General features: G+C 37.2%; 1 protein-coding gene across 4 annotated transcripts in view; it reads right to left on the bottom strand.

Annotated features, from left to right (window-relative positions):
• Positions 1-25,510, bottom strand: part of sema6e (sema domain, transmembrane domain (TM), and cytoplasmic domain, (semaphorin) 6E) — a 146,887-nt gene that overhangs the window by 97,246 nt on the left and 24,131 nt on the right. Inside the window, exon 3 of one of the 4 annotated variants that reach the window (XM_059568011.1) lies at positions 21,424-21,527. The exons of the other annotated variants lie outside the window; for them this stretch is intronic. The gene's annotated coding sequence lies outside the window, so the exon portion shown is untranslated. The remainder of the gene's footprint in view (positions 1-21,423; positions 21,528-25,510) is intronic. 4 annotated transcript variants of the gene reach the window in all.

Here is a 25,510-nt window from a genome sequence, read left to right as displayed (position 1 = left end):
TTATTTATCGCGATTAATAGTTGCCCGGTACAAAAAAAGTGTTTCCACTCCATGAAGGAATGTACCAATATTAATTCTTATAAGAATAAATATAATTAATACAGACAAGCCGTAAAAAATTTTCATATTACATAAAACCGACAAATGGAAGATATTAAAATACTATACTTATCTGATTTTTTTTTTTAAGATTTTTTAAATTTTTGTCTTTATTACAGAACTGACAGGAAATGAAGGGGGAGAGATGGGGCAGGATCAGGAAAGGTCCTCGAGTTGGGATTCAAACTTGGACATCCGTAGCGAAATGGCGCTGTACAGTATGTTGGTGCATTGTACAGCATGAAAATGGATAAGCATTTTGAGATTTGCTCAGTTAAATTTTACAGTGTCAGTTAAGCTAGTTAAAGGACTAATAATTGGATAAGTTAGAGCTAGATGTTGCCAAAAGTCAACACTATTTAAAAATCAGATATTGATAAAACTTGGTAGTGGTGTCTTGGCAATTCCATCCAGCAATTTATTTATTTTTTGGTAATATCCCAATATTTCCATTAAAATAACTAAAATCATACCACCCTAGCAGCCACCCAGACCACTGTACTATTGTGGCAGCATATTTTGCTTGATCAAGTAGCACTTTTATTTTCTTCAAAAGAGGAGTAAAATCTGGTTAAAATTACTGCTTTACAATCCAAATGACAGAGCTTTACAATGTTTTGCACTTCACACACTTCGAGTGGAAAAGAGGTGTGACAGATGAAGTGCCACTATTAAAAGAATGTGAAAGAGATAAACAAACCCATCAGGTGAATATTACCGAACCCCCTGTGGCCAAAACACAGACCCCCAGACAGCTTAACCCACATTGAGTGTGAGCGAACACGTGTGTGTTTGTGTGCTTCTCTGCCTGCCATTGTAATGAAATTAGAGAGAGAAGTCCATGTCTGATTTATGGCTGTGTCAGGACTGAAAGCACCTCTTTTACATAAAGGAGAGGCACTTCCAAAGCACACGATTAATCATTCCCATCTCTCATCTCACCATCCATCCTTATTCACGCCAAGCCTCATCTCCAGCCTTTCTTGGAAAACGCTCTCTCTCTTTTCACCCCTCACAGTGAGGAGATGAGCAAAAGGTGTTTAACCTTGATGTTATTTACTGGACTGGTTTTGGAGGTGGGGAGGGACAGATTGTATCCAGAAGGGCTTAAATGTGGATGTACAACACACTGGGGTACATGCATTGTATTATGCAGCTGCAAAAAATCTGAGGATTATGGGCTGCATATCAGATTATAATGAACAGGCTCTGCCTTGGGCGGGCTAGCCTTTGTCGTGTGGATGCAAAGGATCTGTGTGTGTGCGTCTATCAGCAGGAAGTTGTATGAAAGATGTGTAGAGACTGAAGCTGGGACATTGTTTACAGCTGTGAGGCATCTTTGTTGCTGAAGAGCTGTGGGGATGTGGGACAGAGAACAGGCTAAAGACGTCAAACACAGGCACATCAGATGTGATTTCTGTGCCAGCAAACAGTTGTCGAACTTTTAGTTCCACCCAAACAATGTCCAATCGGACCAAAATGTACAGCACAAGCTGTGTAGTCCGATTCCTTGAACATATGAATCTTCTGAGCAGTTCTGTGAATCAAAAACATACAGGATGCAACAAAAGTAGTTTGATTATAGAACGACTGACTTTGTTATGAGTGGTTTCTTTTTAGTGAATCATAAACTGCAACCAATGCATTTTAATTCCCAATAAATATTTTGTATATACTATGATTATTTTTATCTAGTCAACAACAAAGCACAACCAATGCAATCTGATTCACAAACAAAAGAATCTAGCGAACCAGTTCTCTTTAGTTAAGCAAAACCATTAAGTACAATCAGTATAGTTTGTTTACAAAATTAATGGCATTTACAGACCACTTCTTTTTAGTGAATCAAACATACAGTAACTAACAAATGATTCTTATGAACTGGTTCTTTTGTTTAGTGTACAAATAAGGATTAGTAATAAGTAGCCTGGCTATAAAAGTCCACCAGCTAGAACAGGAACACACACACACACACACACAAAAGAAATAAAATTAAATACCTTTTCATCCATAACATACACAGGCCTCAATTAAACAGGCTCAACAACAGACAGCAAATTAACACGCCCTCAGAGTGTACGCAAATACATTTTTTGCTGATCTGTGACATTAACCTTGATGAGTGATTGAATGTGCGTCATACGGTGAGCTAATGTATGCTTAACAGATCTGAATATTTTACAAAAGCTCATCATTTTAGATCACATTCCAGAAAACAAACACAAACGCACGCACACACTAGCACCACAGCTTTAGCGTGTGTTATGAGCTTTCTCAAGAAAAACAACAAACGCTTGCAACATGTCAAAGCGTGTTTCTATGGCAGCTTGCAGAAAGTCTCGCAGGGTTCTCAGACAAACGGCTAAAAGAGAGCTTGTTTCACCAGTTATCTTTATTTAAATCACAGTAAACAAATAGCTGCACATGGTCAGGCATGCTAATGGCTTGATGCTTGACTAAATAGCAGCTGCAGGGTACTTTCTAGAAGAAGCTCTGACTTGGATGGCATTGTTTATAGTACCACAAGGTTTGGTTTAAGGTATAATTCAGGTATTACCAATGAACCCTTGCCCTCCATTTATCAAGAAACTTAACTACTAACAGTCAGGCACCATTTAAAGAAATTAGGACAAGTCTAGGTCAAGAAAACTGGTCCATGCAGCAGGTTTCAAGGGTGTCGGTAGAGGTGAAAGAGTTAAGACGAGGAGAGAGGGAAGGAGGGAGAAGGAAAATGAGGGCAAATGGTGGAGGCGTCTATCTAATCGAATGTGCTAATTAACCTTAGCACTTCCCAGGGAGAACAGGTGGAGGAAGAGAGGAATGGATGGATGGAAGCATCTAATGAATACTCCTACCCGCCCGGTGATGCTTCCTGTGAGCAGCCCCCCTGAGGAGGCCTGTCAGGCTGGGCTGATGAGGACAATCGGTGGGAACTCGTCCATGGAGATGTGGAGACAGAAGGACCGATGTGGAATCGGGACGATCAATGACTCTGGTCTAAAAGCAGTCGCTAAGAAAAGCAACTGGTGCATACGCGCTTGTCTGAGAAGAAAAATTTGTGGAACAGAGAATTAAATGAACGTCTTTTATCTTTGGAACACTGAATACAAGACAGAGGAAGAAAGGAAGGAGAGTGTCTTTGTTCCAGCGCCAAACAGGTCACCATGAAACAGCACCTGCTCTGAGTGAAGGACACTTCAAGGAACTAAGGACTATTAGTGTGTGTGGGGCTCAAATCAAACTCTGAGGTGAGGGGTCCTCATCATGAGTCCCTGTCCCTGCTGTCATGTCCCCTACTGTCCCTCTGAGAACTGTCCTAGTTTCTGATAGTTATCGGTCACAGTGTTGGAGCCCCACTTTTTCTGGCAACAAATTTTTCCTCTGCTATTGTTCAGCTGAATTAAAAAAAACATTATACACCCACCTGTTTGTAAAAGAGTAGTTCAGTAAGAAATAAATATTCTCTCATCATTTATGCCATCATTTACTCAGCCTCTTGTCATTCAAATATTTTTTTCTCCCTTTATGTTCCACAAAAGGAGGTACGAATTGGTCTATACAATGAAATTCTTTTTTTTTTATATATATATATATATATTGAAGTTTTTATTATAAATTATTTATCTGTGCACATCAGTGGTTTAGAATCGTTTGCCCTTGTGATCTTTAAATAAAAAAATAAAACATTACTGTCCTCTCGATACAACATCTCTGCTCTGATGACGTGTGCACCAACGCAAGTGCAGGGTAATAATTCCCCCCATCCAGAAAACTGTCCTGCACATGAGGTCAGAGCAACTAGCCAATAACAACGATCCAATCAAAAAATGATCGCAATTTCCGTTTCAGGTCAACTTTAACTAATGAAACCACAAATTATTCTACTCCTTAGCTTCCAGATTAGCATCAGTTGATCATATTCCTGCATGTCTGGGCCACACAAAGGTCCATTAACCCTGAGCACCGCACAGCACAGAATAGACACCTGCAGATGGAACACAGCTGTTCTGAGAAATACTGCACAGTGTGGTCTTTTAAATGCTAAATACTCAGCATGACACTAGCATTGGCAAGGTCATGGGCTTGATTCCCAGGGAATGCACTAAGATGTATACTTTGAATCTGCTTTAAGCATCTGCCAATGCATAAATGTAAATTGAATGTATTTTCTGTATAACTAAAGTCAAATGAAATGCTACTGACCAACAGTGCAAGCTTACTTTAGTTCAGTTTTAGCAAAGCTGCTTGCATAACCACAAATAATGCTCCACAGATCAGACCAAGAATAACCAGAATATTTTTTTTTCTAAATTTACATTAAGTTTAACTACAGTTTAACTAAAACCAATTAAATTAATTCACAAGAAAACACTTTACTGTAAATTTAGCTATATAATTCACTTATTATATGTCATTAATATATTTTATGTCCATTCTAATTTAACTATGCATTTGGCATAAGCTTTTAGCAACATTGTTTCAACCAATGGATTTGAGGTGTGTGTCTATATTTGTTTGAATGAAGGCGTTCAGGAAACCTGTCAGAAAGCAGTAACTATTATAAAAAAAAATTCCAATTGTAAAACTAGTGGTGCAAATAGCTAACATTAAATATAATCTAATGTATAATAAAAGTTTTATTTGGTATTGTATATATGGTTATATAGCTATTACAGATTATATGTGATGGTATATAGAAAAAATAGAAAAAAAAATATATATAAATGGCTTTACACAAAAGCATTACCCAAGTGATAACCAAGTTAACATTAAAGTTTTAGTTGCATTAAATAAAATAATGCATGCATTTTACAGTAAAGTGCAATATTGTTGCAGCACTATTTTCTTTAAAACATTCTGTGACATCATCAAACTGTCTACAGACTAGTGACATTCTGCTCTCGTCACCACTTTTCCCAACCGGTCGTTTTCAAAGTAGACCGTTACCTCCGGAGAGACCCCCCTCTCTGTTTCAAGTCTGTCTCTCCTTCTGTTTCTCTCTCGGTTACCTGCAGCCTCTCTCTGGGTCCATCACCACACTGTCTCCATGGCAACTGCTGCCAGGGCTGAACGGGCAGTTTTATGCGAGTCCAAACACAAGCGGGTACATGTGGGGGTATGGCCGGACACATGCAGAGCACAAAGACACTAAAGAGCGCTTCATAACAGCGATAGCCCCGTCTCCTCGCTCCCCTTTTCCTCTCTGCTTCCTCTCTGAACACTGCCAAAAGGGCAGCGATGGCGAGAGAACGAGCGAGAATGAAAGCGAAAGGGAGTCAAAGACAGAGCTGTCTCTGTGAGACTGAATGGGGTTGTAGGAGAGACTTCATGCTGCATATACCGCAGAATCAGAATGTTAATGCGGCCAGACGCTGAGGAGAGAACATCCTCTCTGTCTAAATGTCATCTCCTGTAACAAGGTAACATGGGTAAGCACTGTGGATTCAGCCAGGGGGTGGATACAGGCTTTTATTTATTTTCTTCGTCCTCCTTTCTCACTTTCACGTAATTATTCCTTCTTGCCCACTTCAATCTCTCCATCCACTTTCCATCTCTGCCAGCTCCCTCCCCCTCTCCCCCTCGCCCTCTACAAGCCCACTCCCCTCCGTGTGATCTATGGCTTCATTTCCAGCAGGTCTTTCTGACAGAATAAGATTACAATCTGTGCAATTGAGCAGAGACTCTATGGATTTGGTCTAATAAAAAAAAAAGGATTTAGAAAGGAGCGGACAAGAAAATGTCTCCCTTTTTCTGATTTCAGGAGCTGCTGTTCAAAATCTGAAATCAACACAAACCAAGAAAATAAAAGGGTTATGGTGTGTGTGTGTATATATATAAGTTTACATATACATATACATACATATACATATATACATATATATACATACATGCATATATATATATATATATATATATATACACATACATATATATATACACATACATATACAGTACAGACCAAAAGTTTGGAAACATTACTATTTTTAATGTTTTTGAAAGAAGTTTCTTCTGCTCATCAAGCCTGCATTTATTTGATCAAAAATACAGAAAAAATTGTAATATTGTGATATATTATTACAATTTAAAATAATTGTTTTTAAATTTATCATTTATTTCTGTGATGCAAAGCTGAATTTTTAGGATCATCATCACATGATCCTTTAGAAATCATTCTAATATGATGATTCATTATCAAAGTTGGAAACAGTTCTGCTGCTTAATATTTTTTCAGAACATGTGATACTTTTTTAGGATACTTTGATGAATAAAAAGTAAAAAAAAAAAGAAGCTATGTTTTTAAAATATAAATATTTTGTAATAACAATATAAACTACTGGTCAGTAATTTGGGGTCAGTAATTTTTTTTTCTTTCTTTCTTTTAAATAAAATCAATACTTTTATTCAGCAAGGATGTGTTAAATGGATAAAAATTGATAGTAAAGAAAATATATTATTAGAATATATATTATTAGAATTTTTTTTTATTTTGAATAAATGCAGTTCTTTTTAATCTTTTATTCATCATGTGATAGACTGGATGTTACATGTGACACTGAAGGCTAGAGTAATGATGCTGAAAATTCAGCTTTGCATCACAGGTTTGTGTGTGTAAAAGCCCAATACCACTACAGTATATAAAATATTTTACAATGTAATTTATTCCTGTGATCCTTCAGAAATCATTCTAATATGCAGATTCTTTGTTTAAAAAGACATATGTATTTACTTATCATAAATGTTGAAAACACTTGTGCTGCTTAGTATTTTTATTGAAACAATGAGTATTTTTTGCAGAAATCTTTACTGTAACTTCTGTCCGATTTCATAAATCCTGACTAGATAAAACGAATAAATTAATGAAAACTTTCTGAACAGTATACAGGTACATATTTGAATAGTGTATAATTATCCAGAAATATATAATAACCCATAAATAGGCATTTCCACATTGTTATTTAATAAACGCTTTCTTTTACTTGCATATACACACAGATTTATACATATAAATATACAGATTACAAAATTAATAAAGGTTAATATTTTTAATAACAATGTTGTAATTTATATTTACGAGTAATTTTCATCATCTTGTTGGAGAAACCATCTCTGTGTTTTTACATTCCTCTAGATTTCTCGTGTGTATACGGTTAAATTTTTTTACAAAAAAAAATAAAAAAATAAAGAGCACTCCTGATGTAAAAAAAAAAAAAAGTAAAATATAAGCTATTTGGTATAAACCATATAGCAAAATCTAACACCTTTCTACCACACTACATACCGTCATACCACCCAGCCCTAGAGACATTCAGACAAGACAGAATGATAATGTAAGAGACAGGTATGTAGATGTTAAAAAAGTACCAAATATGCAGACAGACAGGTGGAGATATGGAAAGAGGAGCCATTGGTATACAGAGCAGGTGTGTGCGCGGAGGAGAGGGGGGCGTTTGAGCACTCTGGCCTTTCAAATGCCTCGTTATCGTTCTTTGCAAAAGGGCAGAGACACAGATAAACGCAATATCATTAACGCAGAACACACACATAACATGCGCTACCTTTAGCGGTTACCACGGATACAGCTGTTCCGTCTGCATCTTGGCCTGATTACAAAAGCTCAAATTCTCACAAACGGTGGATATTTTCTAATCATTCGAAAACAGGCTGTGCTTAAAAGGTTTTAAATTAAAAGGAGACCCTGTCAATATGTTCGATTTGGACCGTAAAGCCTTTAAACTACTTAAAACCCACGAAATTTGCATTCTGTCTGTGTTAAGTCACCCGTCTAAAGCAACACACAGGAGGGATACAGGTAGAGAAGTCTGCTTGTCCTCTCAGATGTGCTGGCTTACGCCAAGAACCACAGGGCCTTTAATGCAAGCTAACAGTCAGCGGATAGGTGGAAGTACATAATGACTGCAGGACTCTGTCACACCAATTACATCCAGGCAGACATTTCTCATCTCCCTCAAGCAAAGGCCTGCAGCTGTGCACAACACAGCCCTGAGAAAAGACATTCACAGTACACACAAAAAAACCAGAGGGAAGTTCAGAAAGAGAAACTTTCTCTTTTTTAACTATGTGTGTGTGTGTGTGTGTGTACAGTGTCGAGAAAGTTACTTACTATATTTAAACATTTAAGCTATTCTTAAAGTTACTTAAAGTACTTAAAATAAAGGGAGATATCAGATTATATACAAAATCAATGCACTCTATATGACAGTAACAAAGAAATTAAAACAGCAATAAACCGTTCAGAAGTTCGTCATAAGTAAGTCTCTCCATTTATTTGATTAAAAAAAATAAAAACAGTAATAAAACAAATTTAGATGTACTATAAAGATTAGAGTAGATTCAAAAGATATTTTCAATTGGAAAAAATGCTGGCACGACTCGCTGATATGAACTTATTTGTTAAAATGAATCATACTTTAATGCTTCTTGAGAGACAGGACATTATACGGTGTGTTTTCCTCCATCTCATATTTAATTGCACTAAAATGTCACTTGTTGGCGAAAAAAAATAGCTTGTTTCTGGAATAGCTACACCATTGTGAAATGCCTGACTACCGGCAAATGTAGTTAAGTAGTGTCGCTACTTCCAGTGAACCCAGCACTAGTCTCGAGTAGTCAGACTTTTCACTACTGCATAAAATCTGCCCACTTTGCAGCTTATTCTGGACAGAAATCGGCCATTTAGCCAGAAAGAAATCGTCTGAATGACATGTAAAGAGACCATTCACAGTTCATTATGCCTGTATATGTTGTTAAGGGGCAGGTAAATCTAAAATCCTTGACACTAGTATAATATACTGAAAAACTTATTCAAATAATGACAATTTGTAAACAGCTATATACAGAAAACACTACAAATTCTGAGAAGATTTTCTGTCTGCAATCCACAGTAATAAACAATGATATTTCACAGACACAACAGCAGAATATCCAATTCTGCTAGTGGATATAGAGTTAATTTGCTACGTAATGCCTCAAAATTTAAAAAGGCAATTTATTTATTTATTTTTTGCATCACTCAGTCCTGCAAAAATATGAACGTGACAGAGAAAACTTTACACTCTAGAGTGCATGACACCACAAGCTAATGATCATCTCTAGACATCTCAAAGACACACAGGTATGCAGAACAAACAACAATCTGAGGACCCACTGAGATTAAACATCATCCAAGATCAGTGATACACAGCAACTAATCTCACAAACTATGATCCAGAACTCTGATCATCTGAGATTATGTGGTGAGGAATGAGAACAGTAATCTTTAGAGATCAGAGGCTTCTGCCAGCATCTGGAAATGTTTGCTATCTGTTACTGCTTGTGTAACATAAGGAGAAAAATAAAGATTTTCCTCTCTATGATGATGAACTGATGAATTGTTTGAATAAAACAGCAAAACAGCACTGGCTATATTCACACAGCAGCAGAATACACTTGTCAGTTCTGTTTAGGGTGCTATTTATTTATTTAAATGTATGTTTTAATGCTATATTAGCAACAATGGTTATATTCATGGCAGTATCATTTCAATACATCATTTACAATAATATCTTAAGAGAATCTTTCAATTTAATAAAATTATATTTTGAAAAAAGAAAATTTTTCCTTGAGACATTCTATTAAAATATGTTTTAACTCAAAAATTCTTACAAATCACAATCTGGTTCCTCTTCTCCTTTCAATAAATATGAATGAGTGAGTCTTGACCATTCAGGGTGTTCCATATTTACATTCATACGCAGTTCAGATTAATAAAATAAAAATAATAATAATAAAAACAAAGTGAAGTGACTCCCTAAAAAATATAATACATTTGAAAGAAATCACTATCTTCGCCAAACTTAAATGTTGTGCATTTATTTATGCATTGTATATTTACAAAAGTATATTTTTTTCTTTACAAAAATAAAATCTACAACAATCTGAAAATTATACAGCTATTATCATTTTAATTCATGAACTCTTTGATGATGGTACATTATAGAATAAAGTCGACCTCAGACGCTGACTGTGTGAACGAGCCAACAAAATGACAAATTATGATTTCACATGTGCATCTTCTCTGGAGAGCGTACAGATGACTACTTACTCCGACTGGGGCCCAAAAATCTCATTACAGGAGGAGTTGCGGTGTACTTTGGAAAACCTGTTGAAACATCCTGCAGACCTTTGCGTGTGTGCTTTAGCACATCTCCATCTTAGCGGCCTTCTTCAGAGTAAAAGCGTGGTGATGAAAAGCTCAAAAATGAAACACCTCCACAAAACATCTTCACAGCTGTTTGAGTGATTCGCTGAAGTGCGCAGTTGATTGGAGATAATTAGTATTTACTGTGAATAAGTGAGGATGCCATTAGCAGGTCTTTGTCTATGAGACCTTGTCAGTGAATGCCACAAGCTCCAGCATGTGCGACTCAACCTTGACCCACGTGGAAAAGCGTAATCGCGATACGGCACACCAACAACACGATAGTGGAGAGAACGGAGAGTGACTTGCTCTTCTCTCAGATGACAAGACTGATTTAAATATCAAAACAGAATGTAAAATGGTAATTAAAACCCAATTACTCCTTACGCGGTTGAAAAGTCAATTAGAGACTTCAGAGGCTCGGAGAAGACAGATGCCAAGGTGAGGAGCGAGGGGAGATGGTGCTGCGCCCTCCGGCAAACCTGACAAGTAAGAACACACCTGGGAAAGCTACAGAACCACCTAAACATCATATACAGCATGAGAGCCGGGAAGAAAAGACTACATGTGCCATCCCGACACTTTCTCAAGCGGCCTGGATCTGGGATGGGAAGAAAGAGAGGCTGTCAACTCCATCATGACCCATCTATAAATGATGAGCCATTTGCATTAAGAGACATTCAATTAAGACCAAAGAGAGAGAAAAGGAGGAGCGGAGAGACAGAGGGAGTTTGTAACAGAGTGAGAGAGAGAATTATAAAGCTCAGAAGTTAAGTTGACTCCATCCAGCATTCCAGAGATGCCCCTTCTCATTGATCCTTCATTAGTTATTTATGTGGCGGTAATGAGGGCTGAATATGAGGGGAGAGAGAGTGTGGGTGGTGGTGCCAGACCAGGTTTTTGATCACTTGTATTTAGTTCCAAAAGAGACGGCTGGTGTTAGGCAGAGATAGAACAGCACTGACAGCCCCTCGCTCGGGTTTGGACAAGCTTAACTAACATAAAGCAGAAGTGGGTTTAGCAACACATGTAGAAGAATCTAGCCTGTTAAATGCACAGGGAGATGTGAGAAAGTTCAGATTTGCTTCCCACTGGACTGCCCAAGTGCTCTTACAGTACTTGACCTTGCATGTTAAATATTCAGCAGCTCATATGAATATTCATTGTTTTCAAAAGTGATTGGTGATTGATATTCATCTCAAACAATGCTTATTCTCATATGAAATCTTTTCTTTAAACTTTTTTTTTTTGAGTCAAGATCAAAAAATGACAGGTTTTAGACTTAAAATTGATTGTTTTAAGAGCTTTTGGAGGTGACAATGGCAAGCTGAAGTGCCATATTCACACTATGCCTTGATAATTTCATTTCCATGTCATTCTCGGCCACTAAAAACATTTATGCCAAAAATAGCCCTACCAAGACTGCCCCGTCATCACTGTGATTTTTCAGAAAACTCCAGGGACAAAAAGAAAACACAAATCACACGCTAGCTTTTGTTTACCCTCTGCATTTTTCCCAAGATCTAAGGCGCTCAAGGGTTGTGGGAACACATGTGCTGTGATCTTATAGTAGCCAAAACAGCTGACAGTTTACTGACATTAGCAGCCATTCACACAGCAAGGCGAGGAAAGCTGTGAGAGACATAACCACATATTTAGACGTTTACACCTTAATATCCCACTCACCTCCTCTGAGAAAGAGCTTCTGATGCTGCTGAAGCTTGGCCCAAACAACCTAACAAGTTCTGAATGTTATATTGCTGAGAGATCTTTTTAAACATCTGGCATTGTTTTTGATTATTGGCTCACAAATGGATTGCACTGGAGTCATGGACAGATTCTGGTCTCAGTCTCAACGAATATGTACAGGTGGATCTCATGTGAATATCATGGAAAAGGTATTTATTTTCTGTAATTTAATAAAAAAAGCTAACTTTCTTATATTCTAGAATCATTGTACACAAACTGAAATATTTCATGAGTTTTTTTTTTTTTAAATTCTGATGGTTACGACTTACAGCTTAGGGGGGAAAAATTCAGTATTTAAAAAAATTTGAATATTCCATTTTGAGCTTGATCAGTCTGATAAATTTGGAGTATAAATACTGGGCACCTCTTGGTCTAGTTTAGAACATACAACCACAATTATGGAAAACACTACTGACTTGACAGTTGTCCAGAAGACAATCATCAACACCCTCCACAAGGAGGGTAAGCCACAGAAGCTCATTGCTGAAAGGGCTGGCTGTTCACAGTGCGCTGTATCAAAATATATTCATAGAAAGTTGACTGGATGGAAAAAGTGTGGTAGGAAAAGGTGCACAAGCAACAGGAATGACCATAGCCTTGGGAAGATTGCCATGAAAGGCTGATTCAAGAACTTGGGAGAGCTTCACAAGGCATGGACTGAAGCCGGAGTCAGCGCATCAAGAGTCACCAAACTCAGATGTCTTCAGGAAAAGGGCTACATTTATCACATTCCTAGAACCAAGCCACTCCTGAAACAGAAAAAAATGTCAGAAGCATTTCTCCTGGGATAAGGAGAAAAAGAACTGGACTGTTGCTCAGTGGACCAAAGTCCTCTTTTCAGATGAAAGTAAATTTAGCATTTCATTCGGAAGTCCAGTGTGAAGTTTCCGAAGTCAGTGATGATTTGGGGAGCTGTGATGTCTGCTTGGTGTTGGTCCATTGTGCTTTATCAAGTCCAAAGTCAACGCAGCCATCTACCAGGAGATTTCAGGAGTACTTTACCAGCCAGCACCGAGACTCAAACTGGCGACCTTCAGGTAACTAGTCCGGCTCTCTAACCATTAGGCCACAGCTGCCCCTATCTGCTTAGAAGCTTTATGGAGATGCTGATTTAATTTTGCAGCAGGACTTTAGCACATGCCCACAGTGCCAAATCCACTACCAAGTGGTTTGATGACCATGATATTACTGTGCTTGATTGGCCAGCCAACATGCCTGACCTGAACCTCACAGAGAATCTATGGGGTATTGTGAAGAGGAAGATAAGTGACATCTGACAAACAATACAGAGGAGCTGAAGGCCGCTATCAAAGCAACCTGGGCTTCAATAATGCCTCAGCAGTGCCACAGGCTGATCGCCTCCATGCCACGCCACGATGAAGCTGTTATACATACAAAAGGAGCCCCAACCAAGTATTGAGTGTGTTTTTAGCTTTTTTCCTTTACTTTATTGAACAATATCTGAAGAATTATTCAACTGACTCACAACAGGAATCTCTCTTTTCTCTCCCCAAATCCTCAGTCACGTCTGTTCTCCTGGTCTGTTTTCTTACGGAGGCACTTTAAAACTTTATTTTCCCCTTTTCTTTATTTCTGATTCCTATTAGCATCCTTTACTGTGGCAATGTTTCTAAAGCAGGAGAACAACAGAAAGACAGAAAGCTTTTTGAATTATCTGTTAGTATTTTAAAGCTTCCCATTTTCCTCTGGTAAGACTGATCGTATCTTTATCCGACCACACTGGAGACACATCGGAATGCAAGCCAAAGAATATTTAGATAGTATCCGATATGAAGCGCATATCAATGCCAGGTATAGTGAGGAGTGAGAGCAATGCAGACTTATCGAACCTGGCATGCTGATTGGCTTCAGTGTCAACAGAAGACACACTTGCACTCTCTTTCGCTGTACACACAGAACAAATGCAACACAACCATGACCTCCTCTGGCATTTCCAGCTCCTCTGAGGGTTTGTGTGCGTGTTTGAGGAGAATAAAAGCCTACAGGTCAAACTGCTGTCTGACAAAATCATAAACTCAGCAGCCGAGCTCCCCTAAAGCACTGCCTTTAAAACACCATAAACCCTGTCATTAAACCGCCATCAAAATAGTGCCAAGCAAAGTTCACCGTACAGTGTTTCAAAGTCCGGTTTTGCTCTGCACACAAAAACAGTGCTTCTTTTGCTACCAGTTATTGTAGATACAGATATTCAAATTTTGGCCAATATAGGAACCAATAATTCTTTTTAATTATTAACACTTTCCCCGCCAGCATTTTTGGAAAAAGGTTCCCAGCCACCATGCAATGCACCAAAATAAAAGATCAGAGCCTCTACTTTTAAACAAAACAATCTTTTATTCTAGCTTTAAGCATCCTTTTTTTAATCAACACTTGAATATAAGTAGGTTTCATAAAAATGCATAATTTTGAGCAAAAAGTTCACTATTATCAAAGCATAAATCCAGTAAATTGCTTCAGTCAATACCTCCAAATATTGCACAGACATATACCACTTCCTGGATCAACATTTTACTCTGTAACATTATATGCAGTTTTCATTTATATGCAGTCTATTGTTGATGATCGCAATTATTTTTCATATGTATCTGTTTACATAAGAGATTGCTCGTTTCTCCATCCTGTTCATGTGTGTTTTTGTTCAGGAGGTTTTGTACTCATTTGTACTGATGTGTAATAGCGTCCCCGAGTGTCTAGTTTTTGGCGGGAAGTGTTGTCTTCTAAATGACAAGATAACTCGTCAATGGCGAGTAAAGAGTTAATAACTACTAAACGGCCGAATCAAATTTTTTAGATAAAAAAAAAAAAAAATTACAAAAAAAAAAAATACAAATCTATAATTTCAAATGCTAAAAATGTATTTAGGCATCAAAATCATTTTTACACTGTAATGTGCAGTAAAATATGTATTTTAAGAATTTCTAAAGATTATATTTAACAGTGTTATTAAATTATTAGCAAGCAAACATTACATGGCAGTAAATTTATCTACATTTAAAAAGTGTAAAAATTTTTAATATACTAGACAATTTTAATTAAATATACAATATCAGCCTATACCAATGAAATAAAATAAATTCCAATGTCAGCTGATAACCAATATTGTATCAATGAACTGTGCAGCTGCGAGAGCTTTCAGACCCTGCATAGACAGCATTGCAACTATCACATTCAAGGCCCAGAAAGGACATCGTTAAAATAGTTTCTTTCTTTCTGTTGTTCTCCTGCTTTAGAAACATTGCCACTGTAAAGGATCCTAATAAGAATGTGACCTCAGTGCTTCAACCGTAATTTAACGAAGCTACGCATTTATTTGTGCACAAAGAAAACAAAAATAATGACTTTATTCAACAATTTCTTCTCTTCCGTGTCAGTCTTCGATGCGTGTTCACAAGAGCTTGCTTGCATAAAACATACACCTGACGTTGCATTTATACTGTGAAACCATTCTAATGCTATGCTGTCAATCTGTGATGGCGAATCAGTCCAACCCGGTCATTTACTTCCATTTCTCTCTGAGGGATGTGTGAACATCGCTTGCTCACCACTAAATGGAAGTAATTGATTACCGTGCTCTGTTTGTCGGCTGCTCCTAAGAGTCAAGGGCAGATCAACAGTAGACACAGGGCTGTGGGAAGAAGAGGGGCGCACGCCTGCACACGTGGCCCTGCAGGAAACACAATGTGCTCTGTGCCCCAGAGCAGGAGCCTCAGGGCAGGTGAGATCACCACTGCTCTTTCACACAGACTCCAGTATCCAGCAATCGCCGCCGCAGGCAATCTTTTCCCCATTACCGTACAGCAAAAATGCTTTACATCAACAACTCTGCAGCGTCTCAGGTCCGCACTGTTACATCAAACTCAAACGGATCTGAGGCCAACAACAGCAGACTACTTAGTGGCTATGAAACGCTGACCGAAACCTTTTGCTAAGGCTTTTTAATTTTTTAGAAGTTTGTGGTACCAAAACACTGAAGTTATTTCTGCCGCCTGCATGCTATGCAACTCTTTTCCGAAAGACCAAGCCACATATGTTGAAAAATGCTGACAAAATCACATATTTCATAACTTCTTTGGTCCCATCTTTTAATTAACTAAAATAATTTATCAATAAATAATGTGTGTTTTTTCTAAGAAGTCACTTTTTGCTGTTACTTCTTAGAAAAAAAAAAGAATTTATATATATATATAGTCTTCAGTGTCACATGAGATCAGAGATCATTGTATTATGCTAATTTCTAATTTCTAATATCCTAATCTTATTTTTAAAAGGAATTATTATTATCAGTGTTGAAACAGTAAGGCTAATATTTTTTACCTTGTGCTACCTAATATTTTTTGTGGTCACAGTAATACTTTATATATAAAAATAAATAAAATTAATTATGAATAAATTAATAAAAGTTCATTAGAACAGCATTTATTTGAAATAGAAATCTTTTGTAAAATTATAAATGTTCTTTCACTTTTTATTCACCTTGTCGAATAAAAAAAAGGTGTTACTTCTTTTTTTTAATCTTTTGTACTGTACATTTCTAAGAACTTTAAATAAAGAAAAAAAACTTCCTTTTTAAAATTGTTGACCCTCTTACATTTCATTAACCAAAAAATGGCTTACCATGTGAAAAGCCCATTTAGACCTATGATGCTTCAAGCACTCAGCAAAAGTCTTTAACTATTCCCAAGAAGTTACATCGACTTTTAAAGAGACCCTCACAAATAAAATTGTATTTTGTTTGTGAAGACACTTACAAAGACACTTTAGCTTACTGAGGAACGTACAGGTTTCTCAGCCTCACTAAATATTTCTCTCTATCCAAACTCTAAACAAACTCACAGAACTTTATTCCTGGCATTGAGAGCCAAACTCCACATTAAAACCTCGCGCACCACTGTCTGACAGGGCAATTAGAGTGCCATGGAACTGGTGCTCTCTAGTCCAGAAAAAAAAAAAAACTACAGTCTCCATGGTAACACAGATGGTGGTCCAGAGTTTTGTGCTTTTCAATTTGAGACACTTTAGTCAAAAGCATCAAGCTTCAGAAGACACCTCTGGACTTAAAAGAGAAATATCTCTTGAGCCATGAACATCTGTCCTAAGGACATCATTACACCATCTTTGAGCTGGTATAGCTCTAAACAGGTAACAAATGCGCTGAGATTTTGAGTGATAGATTCTGCAAGCTTCACTTACTCTAAACGCAGGTTTTGGAAAAATTTGTGGGTGGAAAACAGCTTGAAAAGCAACTGTGCCATGGCAGAAACTCTCGTCGAATCAGATCTGAATCAAACAGGAGATAAATAATGAATGAAAGAATGAAGTAACCCACTGACATCTGGCCTTAGCAATGAAGGACAACTTTAGATGTTGCCCAAAAGGCCCAGATGTAGGTGATCAAAAAAAAAAGAACCCTTTAGCAAAATGTTAAACCCTCCAGATAAAGAGCTTTCTTCCTGTTCATCCATTCAGCCTATTATTCCTCCATTCATCTTGATCTGTATCAGTCCGGCCACTCTGCCTTTGCTCTTTGGATCGGTCATCGAAGTCATCTATATCCAACAACAGAAACATATCAAAGATAAACCTATCCTATAACACTAAGATGAAAGCAAAGATATCCTACAACACCCCAAACGGAGGATGACCTCACACACACGCACACACAGTCGATATTATTGAACATGCTGCGGTCTTTGTGGTGGGAGATTTAGTGACATTACCTACCAGTGACAGGCCTCATTGTGAGGTCATTCATCACCGAGGTGTGCGCGGGTCGACTGGCACGCGACCCATGATTGCAAAAAGACGCTCGATCACACTTTGGTGTAGCGATCACATCAAAAATCAATTCACCTGTGTACATTTGTGCACGTGTGTCGACTACTGAAGCCATCGTATCGCTTCTCCGTGTCCTTGAGGTACCAGATTCACAGATGATTACAAATGGACAAGTACATGAGCTCTCGCACACAAGCTGCAATTTCCGAAATACATTTTGGTCCCAAGTGGCTAATTTCCTGCAAACTTCGTAGCATTAGTCGCTTGGAATATGAGGAAGAGGAAAAGAAAGGATGCTTTGTTCTCCATCATACCGAAAAGCAATTAATACAGTAATCCTGTCCCAGCAGGCCTTGGGGGGAGGGCTGTATGTAAATGACCTGAAACAGGAAAGTGAGTGAGATGAAGTAAATTAGCTTCAGGCTGAGGGTAATAAACAAATATCCATGCTGATTAAAAATTCACTAACACGTCTCTCCAGTGCAGGTCAGCTTCATTCATATGGGCAGAGAGGGGAAGTCAAAGTCTAATTTCCTTTTCACAAGGTGACCTTTCATGTCCAATAAAAAGATATATAACAATTTCTTCAGGCTTCGGACACCACACATACGCATTTATTAAGCTTTCAAATGTGCTGACAATGAAGAACGCAGCTTGAAATAAAGATTCATAACTAATGTTCTTCTTATTAAAAATTCTCTTCTGCTATGAATTGCTGGATTAAACCATCTATCTCCTGGGCGTGTCCTTCTACCCTAACAGTGCTGAGGAAGATACTCTGAAGAGTATAGTTTGTTAAAAGACAGAAGTTAAAGCACAAGCTAAAAATACTGGCATTAAACAGCATTTGAACAGATTTATTTGCACTGAACGCCCCCAATAAAACTAGAAAACAGCACAATTTAACAATATATTTGAGTAAAACAATGACCAAGCAGCAGCACTGCTTAAACATTATTACTTTGTAAGATTATTTACCAAAAAATATACATATTCATTTGTATCACTACACAAAGAAGTCTTTTTACTTAACTACCGTATTTAAATAAACCAGTTCAGTGCATTGATTCACTTGTTGGATTACTACGGCAAAAAAATGTATTCCATTTTTCTTTTATGTAAATTGGAGTAGTTTTTTTTTTTTACCATTAATTTACACTAAATGCCACCAACACTAAATGTAAAATTTAATACTATCAAAAAAAACACACTTCATTTCATCAACAAAACTAGAAAACTTCAGAATTTACATTCCTATAACAAAAAAAGTGGCCAACAGAAGCATTTAACTAAATATAATTTTTTAGATTATTAAATACTGTAATATTATTTTGTATATAGCTACAAAAAGTAGGCCAAAAGAACCAAAATTTAACTATTTGAGTGACAAATCACACTTTTTTCATGTTATGCATAAATCAAAGCATGTTTGAGCATATTTGTTCACTCTGATGTGCGTGCACAACACCTTTAGAGTCACAAGAAAAAGTTTTAAAAATGCTTTAAAATCTGTACCATTTTATATCACACTGCTACTTATTAAAAAAAACATTCCATGCCAAGTTAATCGTGCTGAAAAATGCTAAAGTTAGTTTGTTACTCCCCAAACACAGGCTCATACAGGAGCAAAACAACATTTTCTGTGGAAGAAGAATTCAGACAGGAAACAAAGATGATGTGAGAACCAGAGTGAGTTTGTGAAATGCACTTCACTCACTTAATCAGTGGCCTTGCCCTGTGCTGTCAATATGGCTGATCACACCGGTTTTTCCACATTACGTTAACAACTTCATGAGCTCTGCTGAGCACAGTATTAATCTCCGGCCAAACCCCGCTTTACACCCTGATCGATACACGCTGTCTGTCCTGCCTGCGGCGCGTAGACTGTGGGAACCACTTTTTTGGATTCCGGTCAAAACTTTCACCACGCATTTCACACACACGGGATCGAAATGAACACCGGCTATTTTTAAGATGTAGCACCCTTAAAGAGAATCAAGAGAAGTAATGTGGCCAAGTGAGAATAAATGGAAAACCGAAGAAAAGTTTAGAGACAGCCAGCTTGGCAGAACAAAAGAACATTGCAACACAACAGGTATAAAGTGCAGAAAAACAGCAGTCTGGTTGCACAGCTTAAACAAGGAGTAATTTTACCTCAGCATAAAACATGTATGTGGGTGTCTGTAATGTAACATGCTATTTTGCAGCCAGACCTGCAATTAGAGCATAGAAACTTAACCAAGTTTGCCACTTTTTTTTGTAAGAAAGTGCTTTTCTTACTCTTTCAGAAAGGTACGAGACTAATCCAGCTCGCTGGGAGGCCACTTAAACTAATTGGCAGGTTTTGTGGGCATGGGTTGGTACTGAAAATAGCCTAAACCACCTTCCTTCTCATCTTGTATAAATGGCTCCTTCACCACCATCATCTCCTTATTCCAATCAGGCCTTTATATAAGAGAGGCCTCCCCCACAAAGATGGCGAAGTGCTTTGTTAAATTAAAGTAATGAGACAAATGACTTGAGAGCAAATGAAGGAGAAAGCAAGTGAGGAAGGAATTAGAAGAGAAGGATCCGAGTATGTCACATTCACTGTCACGCACCCATTGTGTCTCAGTCCGCTCCCTAGTTTAGTAGTGTTCTGCTCAGGGAGTCAGCCGTTTTTGAGGCTGTCCCATTGTCCAAATCACACCAAGCAGAGAAATGTTCACACCCCAGAAATACCCAGAATGCAACGCATCGTGAAACTAGCAATAATATTTACTCACTAGAAATGTCACTATTCCTTCTTAAGTATTTAAAGTTGTTTCTTCATGTGATCTATCATCCCTATTCCCTAAAATGCATGAAAAGTAAACAATTATGCAAACTTTTAAATATTAGAAAGGAATTTATGTTTTAGTTCAAGATAGAAGACTAGGGATGAAACAATATTAAAATTCTAGCCAATGTGGATAAGCCAACAATTATTTGCATATCATAGTTGATAACTGTTAAACTAAACTTTTTATACTATCATGTACAAATAAATTCATTCATTTATAAAGTAAAATTAATATTTACAATGCTACAATTTAAGTGCAATTACAAACAATTAAAAGTTTTGGTCAATACCAATTACCTACTAATTATTTTCATAAGCTGATAAAAGATAAATGTCTAATAGGAATAGAATAGCACAAGAATAGCGCAGGAATAAAACAAAAATGAGAAACTTAACTAAAATCAACCATTATGTAGGCAACACAACATTATTTCATAAAATATTTTTATTTTAGATTTTAGAAAAGATTTAAGTTTTTTTTTTTAAGTTTTAAAGGTTTTCGATTATTAGTATTAATATAAAAAATTAGTGGTAGATGACACTAAAGGTAATCTTAATGTAAATATAAGGGACATAATGAACATGCATAATTAAATAAGGACATTTTTATTATGTCAATGTACTTTTTACATCTACAATGAAGCTGCACAACAATGCTGATAAATACCAGCTACTTGTTCTTGTGACGCAGCCAGGTCACAGGAGACAAAGTCATCAATTTCCCAAACTTCAGTGTATCAAGGGTCTTGCTAGTACTTACATTTGTTCACTATGGCCAGAAGCACGTCATAGTGAATTAGGGAGCAGAATGAAACACAACCAGTCTTCAGTCAGACTTCTGTTCAGCTAGAGTCCATTGCTTAACTGAGGGCAAGAGTAAAGTAAATGAGCATGTAAATGAGTTGTTTACTTCAAACTTTTAAAAGTACGCCAACTTAAATTCCCAAGGTGCAGTCTTTGTCTAAGGTAAATCACAGTAGGGTGGTTCACATCTCCTAAGAGAGCAAAAGCTTTGTCACCACAGTCGCCGTTAAGCTAATTGCTTTTATAGAATCTGAATGGTAATGAGACAAGAGTCTTCTATTTCGGTCTTTGTTCGGACAGACAGATCTGGCATCTAAAAGGCTGAGGCTCAATTCTTCAATGCTTTAAAGGAACACTCCGACTTTTTGGGACTTTAGCTTATTCACAGAGTTAGATAAGTCCATACATACCTTTTTCATTTCTGTGCGTTCTGTAAGTGTTATTTGACGCACCAACCACTAGCCTAGCACAGCACAAAGACTGGATGTAAATGGATAATGGTAGCATAGTAATCCCAATAAGTGACAAAATAATGCAAACATTTTCCTATTTACATGTTGTGATCTGTATAGTCACAGCGTGTACAAATAACAAGGCTATATGAGACAGAGACCATTTTTAATCGTATAAATACTGGGAACTATAGTCCATGAGCTCAGACACTAAACTACGCCAAAAATAAGGATACGTTTAAAAATACAGAATGAGAGAATTAGATGTTGTGCCATATTAATGAAGCATCTAAGAATATGAAACATTATATGAACGATATTTCTAGATCTGTTTTGCTTTGTAGTTTATTCTGTCTGTGATTAGAGAAGACGAGGTGGAATCTGATCCCAGACCTGCTGTATTTTCTGTGAACACAGTGCCTGGCTCCCTCAGAGACGTCTTGAAGCAAGGCTTTCCTCTTCATTTACATTTTCGTGCAACATAACAAATGTCATCCTCAAGTATCTCTGCATAAAACAGGCTGGATTAACCTAATTCGTCTCATTTTCATGAATTTGCCACTCCTTTGTGTTTGTGAATCCTCACAGCAGCAGTTGTGGAGTCCCTGCCACCCTGAGCACAACACGAGTTCAAACATCAGCATCACACTGCATCTCTCCGGGTCCAAAACGAACTTTCTTTTTGGCCAGGTATGAAAGGTGAACAAGTTCTTGGATACACAAGAGTTACAGTTTGAGAAAAATGAGTTGTTTTATCATGTATATTACCTCAGGCGGAACAAGAAGGTTATTCTAAAAATAAACAAACCTAGAGGTTTTCACACATGATGCAGGTACACTAAGCTGTGGCAGTCATGTGGGATATACAGATTTCAATCAGTTTCCGCATAGCATAGCACTTTCTATTCAAAGAATCCTGAAATTTTTTTGATCACAAAATAAAGTCAAAGTTAATAATAAGAATGTTTCTTGAGCACAAAATAAGCAAATTAAAATGTTTTCTGAAGGACAGTGTGACATGGTTGCTGAAAATTCAGCTTTGCCATCACAAGAATAAATTACATTTCAAAATGTAGTAAAATAATAGATCATAACATTACAAAGTTTAATGTATAAAAAAAAAAATCTTTTGAACTTTTGTAGTATGACACATTAATCAGATATAATTAAATAATAATAATATTACATTTAATAAATGACAATACAAAATATTTATATTTTTAACAAGAGAATTACACATAAAGGGTTAGTTCAATTAAAAAATAAAAATCTGTCATTAATTTCTCACCCTCATGTCGTTCCAAACCTGTAAGATCTTCAGAACACAAATTAAGATGTTTTTGATTAAATCCAAGAGCTTTCTGACCCTGCATAGACAGCAACATAACGGACAGGTTCAAAGACCAGAAAGGTAGTAAAGACATTGTTAAAATAGTAAATGTGACATCAGTGGTTTAACCCGTAATGTTAAGAAGCTATACTTTGAGTGCAAAGAAAACAAAATTAACGATTTCATTCAACTATTTCCAATCTTCCGGATTTCCTCAAAAATACCTTAATTTGTGTTCTGAAGATGAACGAAGGTATTATGGGATTGCAAAGACATGATGGTGAGTAATTAATGACAGAATTTTCGTTTTTGGTTAAACTATCCCTTAATGCATCAAATTCAAGACATTCTCTCAAAACAGTCTGTATTATTCAAAAAAAAAAAAAAAAGTGATCTAGTAAAATATATAGCCTACACATGGATTTCCACAGCTTTAGCCTACAGTTGGTTCACCTTCCATCTATGATAGAGTAAAAGTATACAAGAAAGAAATGACTTCTGACTCAGAAACCGTAAAATGCCTTTTATGACACATAACTGCATAGAGGGACATAATAGGGTTGTGTTCAAAGTCTTGCCTTGTGCTGACAGACATAAAGAGAGAAGGGACATTCATAATTCAAAGATAGGTGGTGGTGGAGGGGGTTAATCCCTCTCCATCTGCCTAACAGCACCTCTCCCTCCCTCAACACAGACCTCAGATCCACCTGCACTGAACAAGGGGCTCTCAGCTAAAGATTTGGGCTGACCTGCATGAAGGCTCCCTACAGACTTTGCCTCACTGTCTTCCAAGTCGCCAATGCCTGACTTTGAAGTTTCCAGAAGGAGAGACTCTGAGGGGTCTGCAAACTCACCAGCATGGCTGTTCTCAGGATCAAGGGACACAGATGAGCCAGGAGGTGCTTCCTGGCTCCAAATGTGTGAGCTTTTCCCCGCCCATCGCCAGTGCTGATGGATTAACAGACAAACTAAAAGCAGCAGAAAACACACTCAATGCACATACAAAGTGTAAAGTGGCACCGGGTCCTAAGAAACCAATTTGTGAATAAGAACAGAAGGAGGGGGACACTGGTCCATGACTCCCCTTTTCTGTTCCTCCTCCTGGTACTCTGCTTGTTCTTTTAATGCCATTTTCAGTTCTGCACACCAAAAAAGGAATAAACTCAATCTGAAAACTCAAGAAGCTTCTTATAAAGGAATATTCTCTTTGCATAATTTGCAAATTTCTGTTGTATTATTGACATACAGTACAGTGAATCAAAAAAAAAAAAACTGCCCCCTTAGCAATTTCCTATACGAAGAACAAAATGGTTTCAATATTTCAAACAAAAATGACATGCTGCTCAAAGGGAACTCAAGTGAAAATTTCACTGAGTGAAATTGGCTAACACAGACTCTCATTTCACAGAGGAAAACATAAATGCCCCCTTAAATTTAATATATGGCTAGACAACATTAAACAATAATAACGGCAATAAAACAACAACAACTGTAATTTGATATGAGCCTTCGTTTCTTTTCAGTACTTTAGAGGTCAATGTGACTCCGTTTTGGATTATTGTCCTGCTGAATCACATTGTTACACTTAAGCTTCAACTCATGGTCAGATGCCCAGACAATCTCTTAAAGGTCCCGTTCTTCGTGATCCCATGTTTTAAACTTTAGTTAGTGTGTAATGTTGTTGTTAGAGTATAAATAATATCTGTAAAATTCTAAAACTCAAAGTTCAATGCCAAGCGAGATATTTTATTTAACAGAATTCGCCTACAACGAATGACCCGTTTGGACTACATCCCTCTAGCTCCTGCAGTAATGACGTCACTAAAACAGTTTTTTGACTAACCTCCGCCCACAGGAATACACAAAAAAGGGGGCGTGGTCTTGTTGCACTCCGACGGAGAAGAGGAAGAGCTGCGTTTGTGTTTGTCGCTATGTCGTCGAAACGCTGTTATTTTCATCTCGGAGTCCAATCTTTGTTTGGCCTTCCCAGGGACGCTGTACGTAGAGATCAATGGTTACAATTTATTTTTAACTCTGTTCCCGAAAATTATAATCCATATGTAAAACTATGTGCAGCACATTTTGCTGAGGACAGCTTCAGTCGATCAGTTTAATGCCGGATTCGCACAAAGATTATTCTTGAAAGATGGAGCAGTTCCCTCTTTGTCTAGAGAAGGCGTTGTTTATGGACCACAACCGGTAAGTGTATTTTATTATTTAAGTTGGTGCGTTTAACAGTTTCTGTAACTTATTACACAAAG

This window comes from Carassius carassius, chromosome 15, assembly GCF_963082965.1.
Source record: "Carassius carassius chromosome 15, fCarCar2.1, whole genome shotgun sequence".
In the NCBI taxonomy this organism is placed as follows: domain Eukaryota; kingdom Metazoa; phylum Chordata; class Actinopteri; order Cypriniformes; family Cyprinidae; genus Carassius; species Carassius carassius.
Note: the sequence above shows the minus strand (reverse complement) of the source record. Positions and strands in the feature narration are given on the sequence as shown.